Source organism: Aethalodelphis obliquidens, unplaced genomic scaffold, assembly GCF_003676395.1.
Source record: "Aethalodelphis obliquidens isolate GAN/ISIS:26980383/991018 unplaced genomic scaffold, ASM367639v1 scaffold25, whole genome shotgun sequence".
Taxonomy (NCBI): domain Eukaryota; kingdom Metazoa; phylum Chordata; class Mammalia; order Artiodactyla; family Delphinidae; genus Aethalodelphis; species Aethalodelphis obliquidens.
The window spans coordinates 31,970,624-31,976,199 of NW_020837969.1; positions in this window are offsets into that span (position 1 = coordinate 31,970,624).

The following is a 5,576-nucleotide window of genomic DNA, read 5'->3' on the forward strand; positions in this document are numbered from 1 at the left end:
AAAAAATGTATACTTAAGTATGAATGTTTCAAAAGAGTGGAAGTAAGACCCAGAGTTTCCAAATCATCTGAGAAAGGAAAAAAGGAAATGTAGAAAAATTTATAAATACTTCAAAGGTAGGAAATAGGGGCTACAAAAAAGCAAAGGATAATAAAAAGAAAAAAAATAGATGGTAGAGGTAAGTCACAATTTTCAATAATTACAAATTATTGAATCTCAACTATTAGAGTCAACTTTCTTGGAAGCACATGTACATATAAAAGAGACTCCTCTACCCCAAAACTGGGAACATAATTTTTAAACTACACACAAAATTTTTATATAAATTGAACATATCTGAGATTTCAAAGAAAGTTTCAAGCGATTTTAAAGAACCAATATGACAAAAACCATGTTCTCTGAGCTTGGTCCAGTTAAACTAGAAACAATAACAAGGTAATTTTTAAGAAATGTATGTTTGGAAATTTTTAAATGAACTCCTAAATAACTTATGGAATAAAGACAAAATCAAAATGGAAATTTTAAATATTTGAAATGGATAACAATAAAAATGGTACATATGGGGCTTCCCTGGTGGTGCAGTGGTTGAGAATCTGCCTGCCAATGCAGGGGACATGGGTTTGAGCCCTGGTCTGGGAAGATCCCACATGCTGCGGAGCAACTAGGCCCATGAGCCACAACTACCGAGCCTGCGTGTCTGGAGCCTGTGCTCCCAACAAGAGAGGCCGCGATAGTGAGAGGCCCGCACACCGCGATGAAGAGTGGCCCCCGCTTGCCGCAACTAGAGAAAGTCCTTACACAGAAACAAAGACCCAACACAGCCAAAAATAAATAAATAAATAATGGTACATATGAAAATTAGTGAGATGAGTTATACTGAAATTATAGCTTTAAAGCCACTCAGTAAAAAAAAATTAAGATAAAAAAGATAATTAGGGCTTCCCTGGTGGTGCAGTGGTTAAGAATCCACCTGCCAATGCAGGGGACACAGGTTTGAGTCCTGGTCCAGGAAGATCCCACATGCCGCGAAGCAACTAAGCCCATGTGCCACAACTACTGAGCCTGAGCTCTAGAGCCCATGAGCCACAACTACTGAGCCCATTCTCCTAGAGCCCGTGCTCTGCAACAAGAGAAGCCACCGCAATGAGAAGCCTGCACACTGCAATGAAGCGTAGCCCCCGCACACCACAACTAGAGAAAGCCCGTATGCAGCTATGAAGACCCAATGCAGCCAAAAATAAATAAATAAGTAAATAAATAAATAAATAAGTTTATTTTTAAAAAAGATAATTAAATACTCAAGTCACAAAGTGAGACAGAACACAAATCATATAACAAAGAAAACAGAAGGAGGAAAAAATAAAATTAGGAGCTAAAGTTAACTAAATAGAACACGAAGAAATCATAGTATCAATAACACTGGAAAATGGGCTTTGTAAATATTAATAGAATAAATCTGCAGTAACAGTAATCAAGAAAAAAAGAGAAAAGACACAAATCAACAATATTTAAAGCAAAAAGAGGGACATAATCTCAGAGCAGTAGAGTTTTAAAAATCACAATTAATACAAATTCAATGCTAATAGATTTGAAAATGTAAATGAATTGAAAAAATTTCCAGAAAAATAATTAATTACCAAAATTGGCTCTTAAGAGAAATAGAAAGCCTCAATAAGCGAACAAACGAAAAGCTTAATGAAACTGAATTGGTAGTCAAAAGACTTCCCCTACAAGAGGAGCAAGGCCTAAATGTTTTATGGATGAAATTTTCCAAAACATTCAAGGGACTCTTTTACAAAAATTTTAAAAAGGAAAGAAAAGAGAAAGAAAATCCTCTCATATGTTTTTACTCTAGAATAGTACAGCCTTAATGCCAAAGGAAAGTATGATTTGACATCAGAAGACTACTGGTATAATAAATTATTAGTGTAATAAATCACATTAATAGATTAAAACAGAAAAGATATATGATCATTTCAATGGCTGCTGAAAAGATACTTGATAAAAGTCAATACCTATCATGCTTAGAAAAAAATTCTTAGGAAATTGAGAATAGCAGATGACTTCCTTAATTTCATAAACTATATTATTAAACATGATACAGAGAACCTATTAAATATGATAATTAATGTTACAACTTGAGAAGCATAAACAATAATTCAGGAATGAGACAGGATCCCCATCATCATCACTTACACTCAACATTATACAGGCGGTCCCAGGCAATACAATAGGACAGAAGAATAAAATTAATAATAATTGGAAAATAATGTAAAACTGTCTTTATCCACAGGTGATGGTTTTCTTCATGAGAGCAAATCTAAGAATTCTAAAAAACTGTTGGAACTGATAAGAAACATCATTAACATTTTAAAATTAATAATTTACATCTCTACTGGCAATTACCACTTAGAGATTATAATAGAAAAATAGATACCATTCACAACAGCAATGAAAACTGTAAAGAATCTGTGTATAGAGTTTATATAAATAGTTGTAATATATACGTAAACATAACAAAGATGTATAAGACACATTTATTGGAAAAATTACAAAACATTAATTAGGGATATAATAAATAAAAACATTAAGGAATAAATACTAAGTTCATAGATAAAAGACAATATTATTAAGACGCTAATTCTACTCAAATTAATCTATAAATTCAATACAATTTCAATCAATATCCTAACACAAGTTTTTGTGAATTTGATAAGCAGATATAAAGTTTATATAAAGAACAGAGTATCACAAATAAATAAATGTAAAGCTATAGTAATTAAAAGAAATATTGCCTTAGGGATTACACACACACATACACACACACACACACACACACACATTCTGGTTAGAGAGTCTAAAAGCAGACTTATACATACATGGAAACTTGCTATACAACAGCAGTGGCATTATACATGAATAAAGACCAATCATCTAACAAAGGGCGATACTATTTGGAAAATAGAGACACTTTATGCTACACACAAAACAATCAATTGCAAATACCAAAAGTCAAAAATGTTGAACTTTTAGAAGGCAACAGAGGAAACTATGACTTCACAAAAAAACTATAAATCATAAGGAAAATGTTGATAAATTTGACCCCATTAAAAGTTAAAATGTGGTATTTTTGATGCATAAAACAAACAAAGGATTAAAATCTGCATGTATAAAGAGGTTACAAATCCATTTTTAAGGGGAAAAAATGACAGTAAAAAATGGATAAAATATATGAGCAGGCAAGTTAAAGGAAAGAGAGTTAATAGACAGAAGAGAAATGTTTAATCTCACCAGTAACAAAGGAATTACAACCAGAACAATAATGAATATTATTTCACGTTCATTGTATTGCAAAAGTTTACAAATAAGAGTTGGCAAGAATAATGGAGAGATGGGAACTCTCATATACAGTTAGAGAACTACTTGAAAATAATTAAGAATGTAGAGGACTTCCCTGGTGGCACAGTGGTTAAGAATCCACCTAGCAATGCAGGGGACACGGATTCGATCTGTGGTCCAGGAAGATCCCACATGCCGCGGAGCAACTAAGCCCGTGTGCCACAACTACTGAGCCTGTGCTCTAGAGCCCACGAGCCACAACTACTGAGCCCTCGTGCCACAACTACTGAAGCCCACGTGCCTAGAGCTCGTGCTCCGCAACAAGAGAAGCCACCGCAATGAGAAGCCCGTGCACCGCAAAGAAGAGTAGCCCCCGCTCGCCACAACTAGAGAAAGCCTGCACGCAGCAACGAAGACCCAATACAGCCAAAAAAAAGAATGTAGAATTTCTTCAACCCAGAAATTCCATTGTAGATGTATATTTTAAGGCAACTGTCACATACATATGTGTACACACAGACATACAAAAATATTCGTTGCTACACGTTTATAATAGCAAAAAATTGGGAAAGAAATTTCCATCAACCAAATGAACAGAAAATACACTATAATATATATACTGAATTAATTCCTCTTATATAGCAGTTAAATTAACTGAAGCTACACATATCAACATTAGTCATTCTCAAAAACATAATGCTGATTAACAAAAAAGAAAATTGCAAACTGGTACCACAAAATAATATTTACATAAAATTTGAGAACGTGCAAAACAATACAATTTATCGGTACATTCATGTTATAATAGAATCAAATGCTTGGAAATCTGAAACGCAAAATTCAAGAAAGTGTTCCTCTGGGGAGGGAGAAAGTGAAGTCAGGAGGCTTCAGCTGCATCAGAAATGTTTTAATGTTTTTTAAAACCTGAGGTAAACACCACAAAATGTTAAGATTTGATGAAGCTGGGTGATGGATGTTTCTATAGTATTCTCTACTCTAGTGAGGATGACTTCAGTCCTGGGAGTTTGAATCAAACAGGAAGTGTATGCTGAATTCAACAGGGTGTCATTAAATAGCTATCAAGGGGTGGCCAGAACATACAGAAAGGATCTGTAAAGAATTCAGAGCAGAACTGGGCAGGAAATAGAATTACTGGACGTAACCATATTGTGAAGCAAACCAGGTGGGAGGCTGCAGACTTCATATCAGACAGTAGGGTTAATTAATGGCATATCTTAAACTCAGAAGAGACCAAACCCTTCCAAAGGATACGGACTCAGAGTCCCAGTTTTTTAGTGACTATTAAAAATCTGAGTGAATGTGCTGCTGAGTGGCTGCAGGAGAATCAGATCTAATGTCTGGAAAACATGTCTGTCCCATAAGCAACTTGTCTGTCCCATAAGCAACATGTCTGTCCCATAAGCAACTTTATTCTACTGAAATCTCCAATTTGACTGGGATAATAACTTATTGGCTTGTGATGGTAAAAGTTTTTCTTTCATGGATGTCTTTTTAACCCTAGGACGGTTTAGAACCAAATACAGAGATGAGTAAATAAATCAAACTATTACATTAATACTTTTGTGTTACATTCAAAAATAGGTTGTAGTATCATTGGAACAATCTGTATGTGTTTGATGTTTACAGTGATTGTAGGGTTAAGAGTTTTGGCATAGAGAGAATCTAACAGATTACAGTTGTGATTCCATTTTACAACATGTAATTGAGTAACTGATTTATAGTTGTAAGTTGAAAGGTATAGAGACTTCAGCTGGGTTGTTAAATAGCACTGGAATGTCTTTAAAGATTTGCTGTATTTATCAGTTTGTTCTATCAGACTTAATATGCTTGTTCAGGTACTTGGGAAGGTAATGCTTGTTAGAGGCATTTGAAGTGCTGAAAAGAAAATCTACTATGTTAAACTTATAAATACAGCTTTAATGATTGAAGGAATTTAATTAACTGAGCTGTAAACGGGACTGAATGTTTAAGGGGATCTGTTCTATTCACCTTGCATTAATTAAACTTTAATCAAAGGAAAATTTAAAATTTTTGAACTTTACTAATTTTATAAGGTTTGTAAGTTGAACTTAAAAGATTAAGGAAAATCTAGGCATTTAATTTGTAATTTCAATAAATCAAATATTAATGTTAACATTCTGCAAATAATCTTTCTATGCACAAAAGCTATCCTCAGGAACACTCAAAAGCTCCATTGACTTCTGCTTCCAGTAATG